Consider the following 22,142-nt stretch of genomic DNA (forward strand, 5'->3'; position numbering starts at 1 on the left):
GCCCACAGCTTGGAGCTCTGGGAAAGGTGTGCTTAGCTGGTTAGGAGGGTCCAGAAGGAACTGATGCTTCACGTTTCAGTGGAGAGGTAAGAGTGTCTTTGTATCAGGTATAAGCCCATGCCCGAGTTCAAAATTACCAATCAGTCACAATCAACATGCGGGCAAAAATCTGGGCACCACCACGGACTTGAGCTTCCAAGAGGAAGCATAAGGAGAATTTTGCTTCAAGTGTCCTTGGTCCTAGCTCAACAGCACATCTACGTGCAGTGTGGCTGAGTACGGCACTCCTGGCCCAGCAGTATCACACGCATCATTTCCCCTTGCAGCAAGAAAAAATCCTTCAGAAAAAGACCATGACGTCAAATGCCATAAAGGCAAGTGGGCCTTACAGACAGCTTGGATTCTGGATTCTGCCATCCCCATACTGGCAGTCCCTGCCGTGCTCACTGGTGCTTCATTGGCGTGAGGGCTGCGGCATGGAGCTGGCTGGGGGAGAGTAACAGGGTTTGTCCTTCTGTCTCTCCTGGTTTCCTACAGGCAATAAGAATGCAGCCTAAAGAATCTTTCTAGGGACCATTTTTCTGGGGGGGACGGGACGGACACAGGCTCAATCACAGCAGTCTTGTAGGTATCCAGCAAGGAGTTTCTAGCAAGCTTTGTGGCACTGTCATCACATAAGAAAACAAAGTTAATGTATTTTTTTTTTTCACAAAATGTTCTGTGGTAGTTTAGAGAATGTGAGTTTATGTTGTGGCACACTTTATCTTCATTCTAGTCTTTTGTTTGTGGTAATATTTCCTCATATGCCTGACTGGGTGTAAAGAAGGCCAAATATCAGTGTTTCTCCAGGAACTTTGAGTTCAGAGCTCTCCTGTCCCTCTGAGACCCTCTTTTGGAAAGGAGACTGAAGTGGGCTTTTGGCTAGGGCAATGTAACTCGTCTCTCTCGGCAGCTTCTTAAGTTTCCACAGGGTGTTTCTGAGCTGTAAAATAAAGCTGTAAAACAGGGGAGCATAGAATTGTTGTAATTAAGTTGGAGAAAGCTCAAGCAGCCTAGCTGTTTCCTGCAACAGGGGAGCCACCATAGTCAAATTCAGGGTTTGGGGAGGAAAAAAAGTGAGGTGCCAGACCTGCAAGGAGCCAAGAGTTCACTGGTGAAGCCCTCCTTTGGGACAAGGACCCTGGGTGGATTTGGCATTTCACTGCCTCCCTGCACTGCGCAGAAGTGCCGCGAAAGGTGGGGTGGCAGAGCAGCACCAGCAGACCGGGTCCTCAGCAGGAAGACCAAGTCCAGCAGACCAGGTCCTCTGGAGAAGCATGGGGTCAGCAGCACCTGGAGGAGGAAAGGGTCAGGATCATAGGATCACAGAATCATAGAATAGCTTGGGTTGGAAGGGACCTCAAAGACCATCTAGTTCCAACCCCCCTGCCATGGGCAGGGACACCCTCCACTAGACCAGGTTGCCCAAAGCCCCATCCAACCTGGCCTTGAACACTTCCAGGGATGGGGCCTCCACAGCTTCTCTGGGCAACCTGTTCCAGTGACAATTGCTAGGTACTCTGCTGGGGTGGTGGCATTGTCTATTGTAAATGGTTGGTACATGGTTTTTCTTTTTCTTCTTTTCCAGTTAAACAAAGTCTGTTTAAGCCCACATGTCCCGTTCTCTGCTTGATAGTGGAGAAGGTTTGTCCAGAACCCAAATGGTCCAGGTCAGGATGATATTTGACGAGTTTTTCCGTGTTTCCTCAGTTGCATTCTGCCCCTGCAGTCATGTTAGCAACTATTTGTGGGTTTGTAAATTTAGTGAGATTTGAAAACTAAAGATGACTCTGTTTTTGAGTGGAAGGACAGCTATTTTCTTGAGCTCACCTCCTGCCTGGCATCAGCAGACTTTTACCATTGCAGCTGCGAGGGAGGAGTGGGCTGGGGTGAGCCTGTGAGGTGCTCCATGTGGCCTTCGTGTGCCAGATTTCTGCAGAAGGGAGAGCGAGGTGGGCTTGTTTTAAGTGTTTCAGTGATTTAAGGATTGAACCTGGCCCTTGTGGCTGCCAGGCAGCGATGCCAGAAGGATTACATGGGAAACTGAACTGCTCCATTGAAAGACCTCTGGAAATGGCTTTGGCCCTCCTGTGAGCACAGTGGCAGCGAGGCAGCGAATATCTACCGTAAACCCAGCACAGCAGGTATTTGTTCCACCTGCGTTACTCTTTGAGAGCAGAAAAGTCTGAATTTCCCCTCTAATTTACTGCCCTGTAGTAGTGATGGGAGATGTTTTACCCATGTTACCCTCTTTAATCTGTTTTGAGTCATTCGGTGCTGCCTGCTGAATCACCAGTCTGAATTTCTTTTTTATGACTGTAACCCTAAATTTTTCTATCTAACTCTTTATTTGATTTAACTTGTTGAACCGTCATTGAATTTGTACTATGTAAACATCTATCCATGGGACTCAAATCTGACAGAAGAGAAATCAATTAGGGTAGGAACAAAAACCATACTTGAGAAGTCTTGAAGGACACTCAACTATATTTAATATCCATTGTGGGCAGGGAAGCTTCTATAAGGTGACTGTTCCCTGACATTGGGAGTGTATTTACCATTAAATCATAATTGGAATACGAGATTGCATTTTATTATCCAGAACTGTTAAAATATAGAAAGGTTTTATTTCTTCTGCAGGTCAGAAAGGTATAAGAGTAGGTTGTACATATTTGAACACTGATATCTTGAAAACAGTAGATAACAAGTATATTTTAAATACTTTTCTTCTGAATAATATATTGAAGCCAAACAGTATTATACTAGGTTCATCCGTATTCACAAAAGGGCTGTATGTTTACTTGAAGCTTTGAATTTGCATGGCATATATCCTATGCAGTCTTATAGAAGAGATATTTCCATTTTAGAATTCAACTTTTGTAACCTTTGGCAACATGTAGTATCAATGGCTCTTTGTTGTTTAAAAAAAGTGAAACTGTAAGCTATCCACAAGGATATGCAGGGCATTGCTATAGCAACACAGCCTCCCTTCCAGCACCAAGAGAGAAGTCATGAATAAAAGATGGGGTTCTAAAGACAACAAAATAGAAAAGGTTGTTTCAACCCTTCTAATACCTGATATTTGCAGTTATTTTGTTAAATGCAAACCAAAAAAAATGTTGGGAAAGGGCATGCCTTTGCTGAAAGTATGCATTTATATATTGGGAATGTCACTAAGCAGATAACACACTTTTTGCATTTATCAGCTCAGAAAAGGGGGATAGAAATCAATAGCAGAAGCCAACAGCAGGCAATTTTTAAAATGTGTATATATACAGAAAAGAAATAATCTTCTTAAATGTCTATCTGATCTGAAAAAAACAGTGGATGCCTGCTATCTGAATTAACATAATGAAAATATAATGTTGGAAAAATACCACCGATTTTCTGGTCCGTACTTGAATTTTTAAAAAATTGAGATGGAAATTGTCCTTCAGAAAATGAAAGATTCTCAGCCTCAACAAACCCATATTTTCCTTTAGCTGCATAGAGATTATAATGAAAGTAAAGCTCAATCTCATTTTCCCCTGTGCTCTACTCCACTTTCTGGCCCTTAGTATTTTTTGTGGAAATGTCTTAATTAATGAATTAACTGTGAGGCATAAGAACAGCAGTATGGTTTGAAAGGTTCTTTTTGAAAATGCACATTATTTGTTACTGTATTTGAATTCAAATTAAATCCAGGGAGAACTACAGGACCATTTCCTGGCTACAGTCTTGTTTACTAAAAGATTGTTTTAAAAAATACTGTTACTTTAGAAAAAAATGTGTTACTCATAAAGCACTGTGTTTGAAAAGTAGAGTAAAAAGGAACTATGAGAACCTTATTTGATGTAGTCTTTGGAATAATTTGCTGGGTATGTCTGCGCTTGGATTTATTCTATTTGAGATGATAACATTGTGATAGATGACTGTCGGTTATGCTGGCAAATTTTCACCTTGTAACTGTAAATGTGATGTAGGAAGCAACGTGAATCAGTCCTGGTGTTAAAACCTGCCTCATCGGTCAGTCCTATAGCTTGGCTTCCAAGCTGGGACGCTCACTTCCTTCAGATCATAATTTCCGTTTGCTTTGGGGATACACTTTGCTTGTAATTACATCTTTGTCTCCAATGAGCTGTATAAGTATGAAGAAAGATTGTAGAACAACATTGCTCCTCACCATTGGAAAACCCAGTTAATTGTTATTCTTTCTTTTTCTTTTTTTATTCCAATCCAGTCACTTTCCTGCGCTCTGAGGTACAGCAAGCAGATGAGATTTCATCCCAGAGAATCCTGAGAAATGCTCTGATCAATTTTTTAGCCTTTAGTGTTTAAATGTGGTGTAAATTGTCCTTGGGCTAGCAAGAAAATCCAACCCCAAAACCCAAAAACCAAAACACTTTTCAGGGAATCTTGTTACTTTGGCGAGATAAGTCCCCTTTTGCGTCTGTGCTGCTGCAGAGCCGCTGGTCATTGCCATTGCTCAAAATCTTCTTTATTCTGGGTGGTAGTTCTGCAGCGTGACACACGTCGGCACTGAAAGCCTTCCCTTGGGAAGACTCGTGGTTCTTTCACAGCCCTGGACACGGGACGCTGAAGATTTTCTTGAAGACTTGTAGCTTAGGGGTGATGAGCAATGGTGTTAAGGTTTTCAGGTGAGGTTTTGAGAGGCAGGGTTCTCCTTACTGCCTTCAGTTGTTACATTAAGCAATGTAGTCATCAGAGCGATGAGTGGTGCTGCTTAGATCATGTATTAGTCAACTGCCGCTAAACAGTCCTCTTCTCTAGAACAGGCGCCTTCTGTGAAATCTCATCAACTTTTGTTTCCTGCAGTTTTGACGTTTACTGACTCTGGTCACTGACTGTTTTTTTGGTTCATTTATCAGTGTCTGTGGGAAACAGGTAACGTGAGCAAAATCCATTTCTCTGTCTCCCGACAGAATTCTGGTTTGGTGCAAGAGACCTGCTGTAGGGCAAATTGGAATGGAAAAAAGTATATATCTGTATTCAATAATTTCAAAAATATTCCGCCAATAATTTTGTTGTAGCTTGGACATCTCAGGACATCTATTTTCATAAAACTTCTAAAAGATGTGTTTTTCCAAACAAATATCTCATCATCATGTATCACAGATGGCCTTCACCTAAACTACTGAAGTTTTTCTAAATGAAGAGAGGTATCTCCCATCAAGTTTTGTTCAGCAATACTGTTATGTGACAGTATTACCCTGCCACAAATAGTTAGCAACATGATCCCATGCTAGTTGTTAAAGGTATTTTAATACCCTTTCTAATGCAATTTCATAATGATTCCTTTTTCCAGTCCTTCAGGTGAGGGGTGTGTTCAGACAAAGGGCAATCATTTCATGCTCTCTTTGCCACTTTTAGCAAACCTGTAGCTATTTAATCCCACCGTGCCATGTTAGAGCTCTTTGGTGTTTGGACAGCAACTTTAAGTTCCCCCCAAAGATATTTCCGTGCTATCATTGTCCAAATTATCCTATTTTGACTATGCTGTCAAGATTTAATTTTGATCCTCTCTCCTATTAGCAATTGCTGCACAAATTGCTTTTGCAGCTCTCTCTGTGGGAGAAATGGTTAATGTTGATCAAGTCGTTTCTCACTGCTACTGTGTGAGCCAGTTTTGTATGTTCCAGTAGTGCTGCTCAGCCTCTGGATCGCTCCTTTTTTTCAGCAGCCTGCTGTTGAAGGCCCGTATAGGATGCTATACAGTTTATTTACCTTTGTCTTATTCCTCATGCTCGCCCATTCAACCCCGAGCCTCCCCTTGAAGCGGCGTGTGGAGCAGCTGCCTCCTGCCCGGGGCAGCAGGGCTCTATGTGCCCTGTCACTCGTGACACGGGCAACTTTCTGCCTCCCTCCAGCTGGACTATTAGGTACACCATTGCTTCCTTGTCCAGTCGGATACAATAAGCACGTAGCCATCTAAATCTGCTTGCAAACAGGTAGTAATACTCTGAAGAAATTAAAGATTTTTTTTCATAAACGTTTTATTAGTGTATTGGAAATTGTGTTGCCTTATTCCATACGTAGTGTCTGCTTTCAAGGCCTAATGATTTTCATTTTAAACATGAAACACAAAATAAAATCCAGGAAGCATGATATGTCTGTCTTCTTTTTGTACCAGTCTGCATCTGAACAGAGGATGGTTACTGCTTCTTTGTCACAGCACATGGCTTCACTTGAAGAGTCCCTATAAGGAAAACATGCCATAACATATAGCGGAGCAGCCAAAACCACTACAACTTAAATTTGCAAATAGACCTCATGTGACATTAAGGTTAGGTGGAACGATGAGACTTAACATGAAATTTGGTGAACACGTATGGATGCATATTGCAAAGGTAAATGTGGCGGGGTTGTTTTCTGCTGTGTCAGGAGGACGGTTCTTCACCAAAAGCCTTCCAGTATAATTGCAAATAAAGCGTTATATCAACATACAGGAAAATAACAGTAAGCTGCTTTGCCAAGATAACAAGAGCTCTAAAATGAAACTTACTTTGATTATTTAATCAATTACTAAAGCACTTTATTTACTGCTCTATAAATCATAGAATCATAGAATGATTTGGGTTGGAAGGGACCTTCAAGATCATCTAGATCCAACCCTCCTGCCATGGGCAGGGACACCCTCCACTAGACCAGGTTGCCCAAAGCCCCATCCAGCCTGGCCTTGAACCCTTCCAGGGATGGGGCATCCACAGCTTCTCTGGGCAACCTGTTCCAGTGCTTCACTGCCCTCACAGTGAAGAATTTCTTCCTCATATCTAACTAAAATCTACCCTCCTTCAGTTTAAAACCATTACCCCTTGTCCTGTCACTCCATGCCCTTGTAAACAGTCCCTCTCCAGCTTTCCTGTAGGCCCCTTTAGGTACTGGAGGGCTGCTCTAAGGTCTCCCTGGAGCCTTCTCTTCTCCAGGCTGACAGAAGGCCATGCGGTGCACAGCAGTACCTTAACTCCTAATGGCAAGGAGGTGACAGTCAAACAGGCTGCATAAATGTGCAGAGAATGAAAAGAGAACTTGCCTGGTCGCAAAATCCCACAAGCCATCGGACAGGTAATCAGTGGCAATCTAATAATTTAAGCAAGAGACAGGCATAACAAAGGAGGAGATCTGTTCAAGGAGGGTATCCACACTTATCCCCCAACTGTCTAACAGCCCATCTCGTTATGGCATTTGCTGTTTAGGATTCAGTGATGACTTTGATGTTTTTGAAGGTTACAATTCTATTAGCAAATTAATGGGGCAATTATTCTATTTTTATGAATGCATTGAGTGGCTCAATTTAATAGGAAATGACAACTTAACAATGAGTTGATTCCCAACAGAATTAATTGTTATTTTTGTTATTCATTAAAATATTTCTGAAGAGGAAATCTCTTGCTGACAAGAATTTCATTCAATCTTTCACTTACAGAAATTTCATTAGTTTTTAATAATTTTATTAAAAATTATATAAGCTGGCAACTGTACTATTCTATTAATTTAAGAAAAAAATTATAAAATTAATGTGCTTCTTAATCCAGGGATTTTTTTTTTTCTCCTTCTTGGTTAGGAGAAACATTTTTGCCTAAATGTAGGAATAAACATAAAGAATCCAGAGTTTCTCAAGCTCGTGTACTTCTGGGATATAGGATTTCTCACAAGCTAAGGCAGATATTTTTTGCAAAAACCTCTTGGTAAAAGAATTGGCAGAGTATGTTTGAGAAGGTTTCACGAATGCCTTGCTAGCACTCTGTTAGAAGAACTTCCTCTCCTCGTCAATAAGTTTTAATACAATTGAAGATTAAACTTATGTAAATTGCAGAAAATGTAGCAAATACCTGTCAGCCTCTGTGAATAGATGTATATTCAGCAACAAAAACTTTCATTCTCGTGTTTTATAGCCAGACAAAATCTTTTCAGAGATCCTCAGCTACACATCCTATTGATTACACTGTGAGTTAAGTACATGCAAGAATACTAGGGAAGAGTGTTGTCCTTGAAAACATCATGATGTTGGCAAGAAAAGACAGGCAGGCAACTGTCTGATACCTGGAGAACTTCTATGGCTTCTGTCTCAACTGGAACCTGGGTCTGTATTTGTGCCAAGTAATCTGAGAGTTGTGTTTTCGAGCATTTCACTGACGTTAATATGGCTTAATATTCATCAGAGGACATCTTTTTATAAATGTCTCTGTGAATTCCATGAAACCACAAAGTTCAATGGTGAAATTGTAAAACAGGGTTTGCAAGAGTTCCAATCTTTCTTCATGGCCCCGCGTTTCCCTGGTTGCTGTGCGTGACTAGTACCTCTCTTACGGATGAAGGGTCCAGCGTGGAAGATATGGGAGGAGGAGATAAGAAGCATCATTTGGAGAAAACAGACACCCTGTTTTATTTTTTTAAAAAACATGCTATTGAACAAAACAAGTGCAAACCCAGAGAAGAAAGCTCGCACAGTAAGATATCCACTGCTTGTGCTGAACTGCAAACAGGCGTAAAGATCCCTAAGCCAACGGGTTTTCTATTTATATTATTTTTAGACCATGCCGTGACAAGACTGTGCTTGGATATAGTGGACACCGAGGTAACGGGGAAAAAGGCATTTATGCCCCGAGTACCCTCTTACGAAAGCAGTGGTTGTAAACTAGCTGAGGTTGGCTTAGACAGAGGTTATGTCCTAGGCAGCACAGCTATTTGAATGCAATAAAATAAATCAGGAAGCAATAGAAAGAGGTAGGTGAACAAAAGAATACACATGGAAGAGGAAAAATAATTTAAAAAATGGCAGGAAAAAATCAACAAGGCAAGGTGTAGAAGGAAGGAGAAAAAAGGTATTAATTTTGAAAAGAGCAGAGGAAAAGAGAGAAAATATTTTTGTTTTCTTTTATTAGAAGTTTGCTGCAAAAAATTATTTAGATGTAGTTTAAATTATTTTCAGTGTTTTGTGTGCATAGATTTGTAGATGCTTGCCTATATTTTAGATTGTCTAAATTTCATTTCTTTAGACTTCTTGCATGAGGTAGTTGTGTGCAATATTTTATTATATTTTAAGTGTATTTGAAAGAAAAATATTGCTTTTCCAGCGTGAAGTGCATAGAAGGGGGCTTTGGTTGCAATCCATGTAATTATAGGATGGAAAATTCCTCTTGGCAGTGGCGCTGCCATTCTTCAGTTCCTATCATTTAAATTTCAGGCGGTCCTGGAAATCGTTGCTAGTTTCATACTCACTTAAGAAAGTAAGAGCCCCAAACATAGTCTTTAGTCACCTTTATTCATCCTTGAATTCTGTTCAAAATTTGCTTCACGGCACAGCTTTTTTAGACCACTCAATACACTTTTACTAATATGAACCTTTTTTCCCCACCCACTATGTCTCATTGTGTTGGGGTGGCCTTAGTGAATTTATATCTGGGTAAAATGATCAAGGCTTGTCTTCATTCTGTTTTTATTTCAGGGGAGCTCACTGAGCTGGGAGAAGAAAGACTGTGGGTGGCAAAAGAGATAGAGAAGAAATTATAAAGCACTATCCGAATATCCCTGAACCAATTTCACTGTGATCCAGGTGATCTGAAACTCTGTTTGTGCTGAATTGAGTCATTTGCTGACACTGACTCTTGCTGCAGCAACTCTCAGTATTTAAAAAGTCAAAAAATGTGAGTCAATATTTATATCATAGAATCATAGAATGGTTTGGGTTGGAAGGGACCTCAAAGACCACCTAGTTCCAACCCTCCTGCCATGGGCAGGGACACCCTCCACTAGACCAGGTTGCCCAAAGCCCCATCCAACCTGGCCTTGACCGCTTCCAGGGATGGGGCATCCGCAGCTTCTCTGGGCAACCTGTGCCAGTGCCTCACCACCCTCACAGTGAAGAATTTCTTCCTAACATCTAATCTAAATCTACCCATCTTCAGCTTAAATAAAATACAAAATTGAGGTTTTAAAACTTTTGACCCTCTTTCACTTTTTTTGAAAAAAAAAAACCAAACCACTGAATTGGAACACATCCTGTTAAAACACTGGTTTTGGATTAATATTCATCTGTCGCCTTTGTTTTGCTCCAAGTCTACCAAAAGTGAGTTTTGCTGTGCTCAGGCATGGGCAGTGTCTTCAAATAACTTGGGGTCTGCCACAGTCATTGGTTAAAACACGGACAGAGAAGATTGAGATTGTTTAGCACTTGATATAAATAAAAATTTGGTATGATTAACCAAAAATAAACTTCCATCGAATACCATTACGGCCAGTACAATGTGGTAATTATAGAATCATAGAATCACAGAATCATAGAATGGTTTGGGTTGGAAGGGACCTCAAAGACCATCTAGTGCCAACCCCCCTGCTGTGGGCAGGGACACCCTCCACTAGACCACATTGCCCAAAGCCCCGTCCAATCTGGCCTTGAACACTTCCAGGGATGGGGCCACCACAACCGCTCTGGGCAACCTGTTCCAGTGCCTCACCACCCTCACAGTAAAGAATTTCGTTCTAACATCTAATCTAAATCAACCCTCCTTCAGCTTAATTTTTTTTTTTTACTGCCACACAGACGAAAAAATAGTTCAGTAATTAATTTTTTTTAATTTTGCCTTTTGATATGCTTAAAAATGAGAATGCAAAGGTATTTCTGACAATAAAAATACTTGCTTTTTCATGTTATTCACAGAGAATGAAAAGAAATTGCTGACAGATTGAAATAATTTCTGTGAGGTCATTCATGTTGATAGCAACATGCAGACATTTTAGTTCTTTCAGTGAGAATTTCTTTAAGCTATTTATTTAACTAGAAAACTGCAATTATCTTTTTTGCTTTTTCATCTTTAGTGGTGCAAATAACACTGAAGTCTTTGCTGTTTTTTTCATTTCAATAATCTGCAAAACAGAGATTGCTGAAATGATAACATAATATAATATGAAATAATATGATAATCTTTTCCTTGCAAGATTTTCTGTATTTATGTTGAATGATAAAATGCAATATCTAATCTTTATCCTAGGTGAAAGGTTCTACAATTTCATGAAAAAGGCAGGCTTAGTCATGTACACAAATGAAATCATTTTTTAAGACAACAACAAAAAGCCCCACATAATAGATAAAAATTATCATAATAATATATTATTTCACAAATAATCCAAAATAACATATGTATTTTTCCACTTTATTATTTAATGGCAGTGATTTAAATTAGATTTTGATGTTAACTATGTGCCATACACTGCACATATCCATCAGTGGTCACAATTCTTAAGGCAGTTATTTTAATCCAGCAACAGATTATTAGAAATTCATAATGAAAATAAAATTCATATTACCCTTGAAATTCTTTTTAAAAATCATAACGATGACCTGCCCTGCAATCCTGGCCACAGCCTTCTCAAATTCAATATCCCTGAAGGCAGAAAAAACACACCTTCTTGCCCATCTCCCCACCATAATATAATTTCCAGCAGGAAAATACATACAAATGAAGAACCTTTCTCAAAAGAAATTAAAGAGGCAGTCCAAAGGGTAAAATCCTTGCAGGAGACTCTTTAAAGCTGCCAGAGACATCTTCCTTTGTGGAACTTCTATCCGAATGAGAAAACAGAAAACCCTGGCAAGCTGAAGTAAAACTGTTATGAAACAGGCCAAAATGTTGTTGAGCCTTGACTTGCTAAAGGCATTAACACAACTAATAACAGCATTCAAAATACAAAAGTAGAAAGCCTGACTCTGTAGTTCTGACAAAGTGTAAAAGAAGCGTTCAGGAAAGCTAAGATTTTGGAAAAAAACCAACCAAACAAAAAAACCCTACATGAATTGTTTCTATTGTTGTTCACTAAGAAAGAGAAACAAGAAGTTTGGGTTTTTTTCATACTGGAGCCTTTTTGTGTGGAAAACAAACTAAGGACCTCTGACTTAGCTATCATGAAAAAGGTTTGGAACAAATTGATATATGTATAGTAACAAACTAACAGAAATAAATTGTGTTCGTCTAAGAGCGCTAGCAGAAATCAAAACTACGGTGCTTGAACTACCCGCTGTGGTGGATAACTATGGCTTACACCAGCCCTGATACCTGAGCAGCAGAAAGTGATAGTCGTGAAGCCAGGTTTTTAAAGAACCCGTAGGGTGTGACATTGAAATTCATGAGCGTGTCTGGACTCTATAGCCAGCAGATTGGCTGAAATTGTCATAAAGACCGGAATTAGTATGCCACGGTGTTTTAATGTGTTGTAATGGAGAAGAATCGCCACAACTTGATATTTAATAGGCGTCGCACCAAAGGCTAATAGAAATTAACTGATATGGAATAAGTTTCTTCCTGAATTAGCAATGGGTTAAAGAAAAGGGGGAAAAAGAATAGGATAGATAATCTTTTTCTAAAATATTTACTAGGGGAATGAACGGAGCTGTCTGCTATTCAACATATTCTTAACTGATCTAGAAAAGCGAGTGAATGAAGAGACAATTTTTGGCTGATATGGAATTGCTCAAGATAGCCAAGGCTTACTGTAAAGAGTTGTGGGAGGATTTTACTGTGTTGAGTGATTGGGTGAGAAAAGACCAAATTAATGCAAAGTAATCCTCCAGAGGAAAAAACAATTCTAATGATGAAGATCACAGTGGTGGACTCAAAATTAGCAAAGATCTTGAAGCTCTTCTGATTAATTCCTTAAAGACATCAGCCCAATTCTCAGCAGCTGTCAAAAGACAAACAGAATGTTAGGAAGTATTGGGAAAAGAACGAAAAAAAGAAACACAAAGCTTGATTATGTGTGTATTGATGAGAGGGGCACATAGTGCACGGTTTGTGGAAATGTGGGAGGATATAGACCTAGAGAGGGCAGGGAGAAGAGCAGAGGGGAGGGTAAGAGGTATGGGACAGCTTCTGTGTGAGAGATATAACTGTAGCAGTACTCTTCAGCTTGGCAAAGAGACAACAAAAGGCGGGTGTGATAGAGGAATATAAAATTATGAATGACATGAAGAAACTGAATAGGGAATGATTACTCACTGTGGGGTACCCAAGGAAACTATTAGGCAGCAGGTTTAAAACAAACAAAAGAAAGCCCTTTCCTGCATAACAATATTACTTTTTGAGATTCATTTTCATGGGATGCCAAAATTACAAAAAAAGTTCAAAATGTGATTAAACAATTTTATAAAGGAAAGATCGTGTAGAGCTATTAAGCATGAAATGGATGATTTTAAACAGGAGTAGCTGGCAGCTACCACTCTACTTTCCCTCTTTCATATGTTCTTTTTTCTAAATATCAGCTGCCGGCCACTGGCTGAGAAAAATCTTTTCGTTTGATCGAGCATGTCTGTTTTTATGGAAAACAGCATAGAAAATATGGTTTATTCAATACTAAATATGTAAGCTCTGATTCTGCTATCCTTTGTCGTGGCCTATTCTCAGTATAAAAGCTAACCAGGTTTCACTGGGATTGCATAATTAAATGTCATATAGCTGAGCACTTCAGAATCACTAATCTTTCAATCCAATCAAAACCTTCCATCAAATGATTCCTTTTAGACATTTATAATATTTCTACATATTTCTAATAGTATACAAATATTTTCAATGTTGCTAAGAATAAGGAATAACATAGAACATACAGCTTGAGACTCAAAACAATAAGTATAGTATGGGTTAAGGACAAATGAGAGAGAGATATTTCCACCACCTAGCAAGGGATGCTAATTCAGTTTCACTACAGTCTTGCTTTAGTGAAGCAAAAATAGGGAAGGAAGGAATGGTTCAGTATTTGCAATATCTTTGTGTTTATAAAATAGTACCAGAAGAACAGTAATCCAGGTGGTTGTCGTCCTTTATTACTGTATGAATGCGGAGACTTCCATTCATTCAAGGGCTGCCCCCACCAAATATGTGGTTTCTGTGGGAACAGAAATCAGCCTGGTCAGAGAACACGGATGTCTTCACGGGTCTGCAAAGCTAATGTGACAAAGATCCTTTCTCTGTCAAGGCCCAGCGTGAACAAAACCTCAACTCTGGGATCGGCACGTGGAAGGTCTGCAAAACGTTAGCAGGGTTTTCCTCCCCCCTTTTCTGAGAAGAGAAAATGAGAATCTCCTCACCATAAAGCTGAACAAGTTACAGTTTAAATTTGCTAGTTGAGAGTATTGTGCAAAAAAAGCCCTAAATATTTGAGGCAGAATCAAATCCTTACAGCTTGTGAGATGGGAGTAATGACAGAAAATGGAAAGGCTGGCTGTTAATGTTGCCATCAGCAACTGAAATGTTGAGATGAACTGTCAAGAATCAAGTGTTCTCCTATTTATTTAAAATTTATAGACAAGTACTATTGTATTACCTGGAATATTCACTTTTGAAAGCTGAAGAATGAAAGAGCCTGTTTGAACGGGCGCCCCGCTACTCAGGCGGTTTCCTAATGGAGCTGGGACTTGCGCTGCCGTTTGTTTCCAGCACAAGAGGTCTGGTGATGTTAAACTCGGCACTGGCTTCATGTGATGATGCGTGTGCCACGCTCGGCTCTGAGAGGCGCCTGGGCGGGCTCCAGCTGTAAGAGTAGCGTGTCTGGTGAGTCAAGTTGGGCCAGCTGGAAATGCCGCGTGGAGGTGGATATATGCAGTGTTGGATATATGGCACAATGGCGACGGGCTAAACAATCCTGTCGCGTTGACAGCCTGCGGTGTAAGAGAAGCACTGTCTTGAGCACCGTATCAACATCCTGACCTTTGGGACGTGGACAGACTCTAAGAACTCTTTCTCCTTGTCCCTGAGCAGGGCTCAGGTGCTGTTGCATGTGCTTCAGTGTCCACATTTAGGTGCTTTGAGGCATTTGTGTCAAAAATTGCAATGCAAATTGAATACAGGTATCAGCGAGGATAAGATTTCCGAATTACTCTCTTGAACTTTTGCATTTAAGTTCTCATCCACTCTGGCAGGCTTGATGCATCGTGGGCACTGCCAATTGCTGTCTGATTACATTTGATGTATGTTTGCAGCTGGTGGAACCAAGTAGTTATTTGCAGAAATGTTCTGCACTCACTTCTTGAACTCCTGGAATGACAGTTCAATGAAACCAGAATAGAAATGGGATCTGCATTTAAGCCAAAGAAAGAATACTCAAAACGGAAAATTCCTAGTGTGTGGTCTGGATGACCCAATATCAGTGTGGGTTTGATTTCTATGGGCTAGTGGAGAGAAAGTGTTGGGTGAAAAGAGCAGGATTCAGTTCCTGTTGTTATTCTGCAATTTTGAATAAAACATCCAAGACCCACAGGCTTTGATTCTTCATGCTGTTAAAATACAGGTAGTAAACTTTGGCCATATTTGGAAATTATTTTGTATTTAAGTTTGATAATACAATGTGGAAATTATTTTAACAAAGAAAATGAGTATGAATATGACATTGCGGAGAAGACATTTCCTCAAAAAATTTGAGAATAGTATAAAAGAAACCTATCTTCTTGGTGTCTGTTATCTCCACAAGTTGCCCGTGAAGGATGATGGTGGAACAGAGATTCCACCTGCAGCCTGTGGAGGACCTCACACTGAAGCAGGTGGATGCCTGAAGGAGGCTGTGACCCCGTGGGAAGCCCGCGCTGGAGCAGGCTCCTGGCAGGACCTGTGGCCCCGTGGGGGACCCACGCTGGAGCAGTCTGCTCCTGAAGAGTCAACTGCACCCCGTGGGAGCAACCCGCGCTGGAGCAGTTGGTGAAGAACTGCAGTCCGTGGGAAGGACTCATGTTGCAGAAGGTGGTGGAGGACTGTGTCCCGTGGGAGGGACCCCACACTGGAGCAGGGGAAGAGTGTGAGGAGTTCCCCCCGTGAGGAGGAAGGAGCAGCAGAGACCATGTGTGATCAACTGACCACAACCCTTATTCCCCATCCTCCTGTGCTGCTGAGAGAAATGAGGAGAGAGGTTAAGCCCAGGAAGAAGGGAGGGGTGGGGGGGGAAGGAGTTTTAAGGTTTCGTTTTATTTCTCATTACCCTACTCTGATTTGATTGGTAACAAATTAAACTAATTTCCCCAAATCAAATCTGTTTTGCCCATGACAGTAACTGGTGAGTGATCTCTCCCTGTCCTTATCTCGACCCAGGAGCCTTTCGTTATGTTTCCTCTCCCCTGCCCAGCTGAGGGGGGCAGTGACAGAGTGGCTTTGGGGGGCACCTGGCCTCCAGCCAGGGTTGGCCCACCACAAGTATAAATACAGGATCTAGTGCTGTTGTACTGCTGGCACACAGTTATACTGGTGATAATTAATAACTGGAGGGAGGATATTAACAGGCATATTTCCTTTCATTTGCTAGAATAAAACCAAGGGAGATAAGGTGCAAAATATTCTCCATGTTAATACTAATTATATTTTCTCAAACTTTTTCATGTAGGAACCACATTTTAACATGCATTATCCTCTACTAATTACATGACATTTCTATGGGGAGATAGAGCAATAAGGGTGTTGGAGAATGTGACAGGGAATGGTGCTTTTTATTTATCCCCCAGTACTGGCTGGCAAGGTCACTGTCTGAACAGATTCTCTGCTTATAACCTTTTGTGTTGTACAAATAAAAGCTTTTCTGATGCAGTTCTCAGAAATTATTAAAAAGTTCAATTAAATATTCTAAATTTGAACACAGGTCTTGTGGCTTTCCTTCTGCATTGGCATTTTTGATAGTCTTCAGATTTGTTTCTTGATTTGAAAATGTGCTTTCTGAAATATCCCCTGTCTGGTCGCATGTGGTAGTGTTATGTTTTCCTGAAGCTGTTGTTGTTTGTGATGAATAGGAACTATTGGAATAATCTGTAGTGATGCTAATTCACATTCACTTGTAGTGCTGCTGCCTAGATACATAGTAATTGTTCCAGGAGCCTCCATTCTCATAAGGACAAATATTCATGATGAAGGCATCACTGATTTTTAACTCATTTGTCCTTTAAGCTCAGAATAACACTGGTTTGTTCCTAATGACGAGAAGCGAAAGGATAGGTATACGGATAGAGGTTTTGAGGATGTATATATATGACTTTAGTAATCCTAAGGTACTGTGAGGCATCGGTTGAACATATATGATGTATATTTATAAACCGAATCTTGTATGTCACAATGTATTTAAAGCGTGAATGTCTTGGATACCGCAATGCCAACATATCTCCCCTATTTTGCAACCCTCTCCGTCCATCCCCAGTATTAAGGCACTGTTGTATAAGAAGGAGGACTTTTTCCTGAAGATAAAATCAGGCGTGCTCCTCAGTCAACTGTTGATTTCATGCGGTAGTGCTTCATCTCAGGATGCACAGAACTGCACCAAGCTGGACACCTGTGTCATTAAATTTAAAATGACTTAGTTGCAATCCACCCTGTTGTGTTTTCAGCCTTTAAAAACCTGACGATAATTTATTCCAGAGTGGTTTAGTGTATGGCATTATCAAAATAGTTTTCGATTAAAAAAAATTTAGAATAAACTCTAATAATTTAGGGTTTTTGGCTTGCTTGCATGGATGGGTGTGCACAACTATGCACTTGTTGACTGCAAATGCAGTTGTCTGTTGCCAAGCGTTTTTGCAATAGTTTTTGAGATCAGATTAAAAAACATTGTTCTAGAGTGTTCACTTGGGGTTGGGATATCTGACAGGAGAGGGTGGTAGAAAGAGGTAAAGGTAGAAGAGAGCTTGTAGAAAAAGCCATTGACTCAATGCCAGCAACTTCGACATGACCATTTTTAACTGCGAAGGTTAGGTGGTGGAATCTACATTGCCTACCATTTTAAAATAAAAATAAGTTATCTTTCTAAAAATCTTTGAATGCATAAAATAATTGTCCCTACTTGTGTCATATGTTCTGTTGGGCTCTGACAGAGTTTTCTTCAGCTGCAGAGGTGCAGGTTTTGCTTTCAGAGCACTCACCTCTGAGTTTTATCTCGAGCGTTGCTGCTAAGCCCTGCATGGCCATGGTGTTCATGAGACCGACAACCAGCAAGTCTTAGAAGGTGAGAGGACTGCTTTGGTATATTAATAATACCATACTTTGTTCATTTAACTGTATTGGAATTTGATAAGCTGGTTATTTGATTGGCTTTTGCTCTTCATGAGCGATTTGACATGTGTTTTATCTCATTTAACTTCTCAGCTTCAATCTTCTTGCTTTCGTTGGTAGCTGTTAATTTGAACCAAACTGAGAAAATGCTGGAGAGCTGCTTTTGTAATGGCAGTTTGCTAATCTGACTTCTTTGTCCACAGAGAAGTCGGGGAATTGGCTCTCAGAATAGCTTCTCTTTGTTCTATCTATAGTACCCTTAAAGGCCTTTTAAAAATGGTGGTTGTGAATTACCATATAGCAAGTACAGAGACTCTATATGGGAGAAAGGAATGTAAGAGAAAATAAAATTGCGTTTCAGAAAAGTTGTACTATAGAACAGAATGGGAAAACAGGAAAAACTAGTTTCCTTTTCATCCTCTAAGACAGAATTTTATAATCTTTTACACAGCTTTGCTCCTAGTTGTTATTGGGAATGAATACTTAAAGTTTGGATGAAGATCATTTAAATTCAAACTAAATATATATTTATTTTCAGAGTATATAGATTTTAGAGGGCTTATTAATACCTGTTACAATTTAATATAACACATTTATTTATGGATTACTTCAGGTTTACTGGCCACTAGTTCCCTATATCAGTATTTAAATTATTTAATAAGAAAGGAACTTTGTAAACAATAAACAAGCAGTTGCCTGTTCTTACATCAGCAATTGTGGACTGACTGCGGTTTTTCTAACTCATACGGACTGTTACTGTTTACTGGCATTCCGCTATTAGAAACTCATTTTATAAAATATACTTCTCTACAGTTTAGGACTTAACAGTGGTATCTCTTGGGAAAGAAAATTTCTGTAGGTTGTATATCTAAGAAATCAAACACACTTTTTTCAAGTTAAAAATTAGCCACTTATGTCCAACTTGCCCATATGGACTCCATTGCTCTCAGTAACCAGGATTGGTAAGTGATGCCTTTTAAAGTGCTGATGCTTCATTGCAATATCCTTTATTAGAGCATATTAACAAAATGCTGAGAAGCAATTGCTTTGGGATTTCCCAAAAGCTCCAGAATCAGTGACGTAGACAGACATCAGCTCATAGCTGATGGAGGAATTGACTTGCACACACGATTGTAGATGGAGTAACTGCAGAATCTTTTCAAATGGATACGTTGTGTTTTCCCAGGTTATTCTCAGATTTGACTTGATTCTGTGCTGACTTTACTCAACCTTTTCTGGAGACTGGTATTAATAAGACTAAACCAATTTCGAAGCATCCCTATGAAATCAGAAGCTTTTCAGGTAAGCATCTTAGGACTCATAACCTTTCCCCCTTTCAAAAGTGGCTCTGAAAAATCCAAACTGTGCATGAGAACTAAGCAGCAGCCCGCTTCAGGAGGTCTCTGCAATGCAGGCAATGTTCTCAGCAAGATAATTACCAGATAATACCCTGTTAAAAGTTTCAAACAAAAAGAATATAAAAATAGAAGACCATGAGAGGCCATACTCACATTAAGGGAAAATAAATGTGCAAGACAACAGCAGGTTCCTAACGTATACCAGGAGGAGCCGAGGACATGCACTGCCTCAGCATGCGATGCAGCTGTGGCCGTGCAGCTCTGCATCCCACACACAACTCCAGCTATTTCAGCACAGTGGACTCACCCCCAGTTCTTTCCACATTTCCCACAGGACTTCACCTGTTTCTTGCTGCACAAAGCTGACAAAATGTGATGTAACCTTTTATTCCTCCTCCTCTCTGCCTTTCCTGCTGTTCTCCCAGACTAGGGAGCCTTCCGTCCTACTTTGTGCTCTACCTGGTGACCACATTTGTACTCTCCTCCAACACTGTCCATAACTTCACACTCTTTCCTCACAATAAAAGCATGGTTTAGATTCCTATTCTAAAATGATGAGACCTTTCTTCCCACCTACTTCTTCCCTCCTTTTCATCTCATTGATATCTGATCTCATAGATGCTCTGTTACTAAACTCTCCTTTCCATTTCTGTCTTCCAGTTCTACCCTTGATGCCCTTGGTCTGGTTTTAGGATCTATGTTGCACTGATCTTTCTTTTTGTCACTACAGCTTCTTTTTAGATAAATTTAGTGAACAAGTATTCCATCCTTATCCCTTGGACTTGTTGACCAAGTGTGACTGTGACATGGTTATTCCTTCTCAGCCTTTCATTTGCTCAGATCCTGTCCTCTTCTGACTCTCTCCTACTTCTGACTGAAGAATTCCCTTGGAGAAGGTGTCTGATTCACCTTTCTTAAAACTTTTATAGTGGTTCTGGACTGTGTCTGTTTTCCTTAACTGTATCTCTGCATATCTGCCTGTGAAAACATGAATTTGCCAACCTTTTCTAGGCTGTTGCCTCACAAACCCGTCTTGGCTTATTTTGTCCAAATTAAAATCTTAGACCAACTTGCTTGTATATCCTCAAGGAGGCCTGTGAACACCACTTCAGAGATAGCTACAAACCTTTGACTCTAATTCCAGCCTACAATTTCATTTTTAGGAGTACAGACACTGCTAGTCTTGTCAGTGAGATACATATCATGGGTTTGCTCTGTAGGTTATTGCTCCCATTCAGGCTGTCTTGATGATTCTCACTGCAATATTTCAAATCTTTCCTGTCTTTCTTTCCATGTAGCAGAAGCCAGCATTATGTTGTGACTCAGTTACTATGGCATACTTTTTTGTCTTTTGTTGTAATTTTGTTCCTCTGACAATTCTTCATATTGCTGCAAAGATGTTCCGTCTTGTGTTTCTCTTACATTTAATTCCCTTGCTTTGCAAAATCCACTGCCCTTTGCTTGCCTCACTAAACTTAAGGTGTTGATTCATTTTCAAGGCCTTTCACATCCTCTTGCGCTGTACTTACCACCTCACCTTCAAGACTGAGGGTGAACACCAACCTCCAGTTAGCCTGCAGGCCCAGCCTTCTCCATCTACTTGTTGAAGTTCCAGGCAGACACATTTGTTTTGTTCCCTGTAGTATTCCTACATGACCCCCTAAGCTGGGAAAGGGGAATGTCCCTATAAGCAGCCCCAAAATATGTCATTATCCTCCAAATCCCTGCTTAATATTCTTCTTAACTATGACTAATGCATGAAACAGCATGCGCACGGTCTCCTGAGATCAAGCTGAGCAATGCTGGTTGCTTTATTTCCCTCACTGATCTGCCTGCATTAATTTCCTCTGTACTTGCAACAGAAGTCATCTGGGGCAGAGACAAGTAGCATAAACAACTTCAAAGTGCTACAGCAGTACAGTTGATAAGTAATGACTTTGGAAGGCTGGTACCTCTAGGAGACTTTGAAGTGGTGGCCTACGGTGTGTGAATGCTACAGAACACGTGCCTCTGGCTGAAGAATGAGAAAGTGTTATGGGATTTACTTTCCATTTCCTTACTTCTGTGAAAGGTTTATTTTATTTTACAGAAACCTTTATTGTTTCTCAATTAAGTTATTTGTATATTAATGGTATCTATGGATAAAATGGGAGGATAAATATTGAAATGGGATGTGGAAGTGATTCATATTTCATGAACTCTGGTCCTGACCTTCTTACAATTACCAGAACAAATTACGTTAATTACACCAAATTACATGACAGGTGGAGGAAGTTGTCATTAGTATCCATTACATACAGCAATATAGAAAGAAATTCCCCGGTTTTCTGTGGTAATTGACCATAAACATGACCAGTCTTACATAACAGCAATGCGTACTCAGGAAGTGATGATAGTTTTGTTTGTGCACTTTTCATGTGAAAAGAGCTTATTTCAGAATAAAAAGGTTGTTCCTGAGTGATAATATCAATGAAGCCTGGATTCCTATGGATTAGAGCCCCCTGTGCCCACTCTTGCAGCACCATTTCCACCTCCTGCCGTGCCCGCTGTAGCACCCTCGACTGGTCAAAAGCAAACCATAACGTGTGTGCCTGGAGTGACGCGCACTGACCTCCTGCCAGCTGCGTGGGCAGCTGTGGAGGCCGTCTGTCCTCCCCTGGGCCAGGCAGGACTTCCTGTCTTTCCCTCCCTATTGCTCACTGCTGGTCTTCAGGAAACCTGTAGGAGCACAATCGTCTATTGG

The 22,142-nt window shown here is 40.4% G+C and overlaps 1 long non-coding RNA gene across 1 annotated transcript in view; it reads left to right on the forward strand.

The window, feature by feature from the left end:
- Nucleotides 1-15,843, forward strand: part of LOC129206964 (uncharacterized) — a 39,644-nt gene extending 23,801 nt beyond the window's left edge. The window contains exons 3-4 of the long non-coding RNA XR_008577333.1: nt 9,485-9,683; nt 15,493-15,843. This is a non-coding gene — a long non-coding RNA (uncharacterized LOC129206964). The remainder of the gene's footprint in view (nt 1-9,484; nt 9,684-15,492) is intronic.
- The last annotated feature ends 6,299 nt before the right edge of the window (nt 15,844-22,142 follow it).

The sequence above is a fragment of the Grus americana genome, chromosome 5 (assembly GCF_028858705.1).
Source record: "Grus americana isolate bGruAme1 chromosome 5, bGruAme1.mat, whole genome shotgun sequence".
NCBI lineage: Eukaryota > Metazoa > Chordata > Aves > Gruiformes > Gruidae > Grus > Grus americana.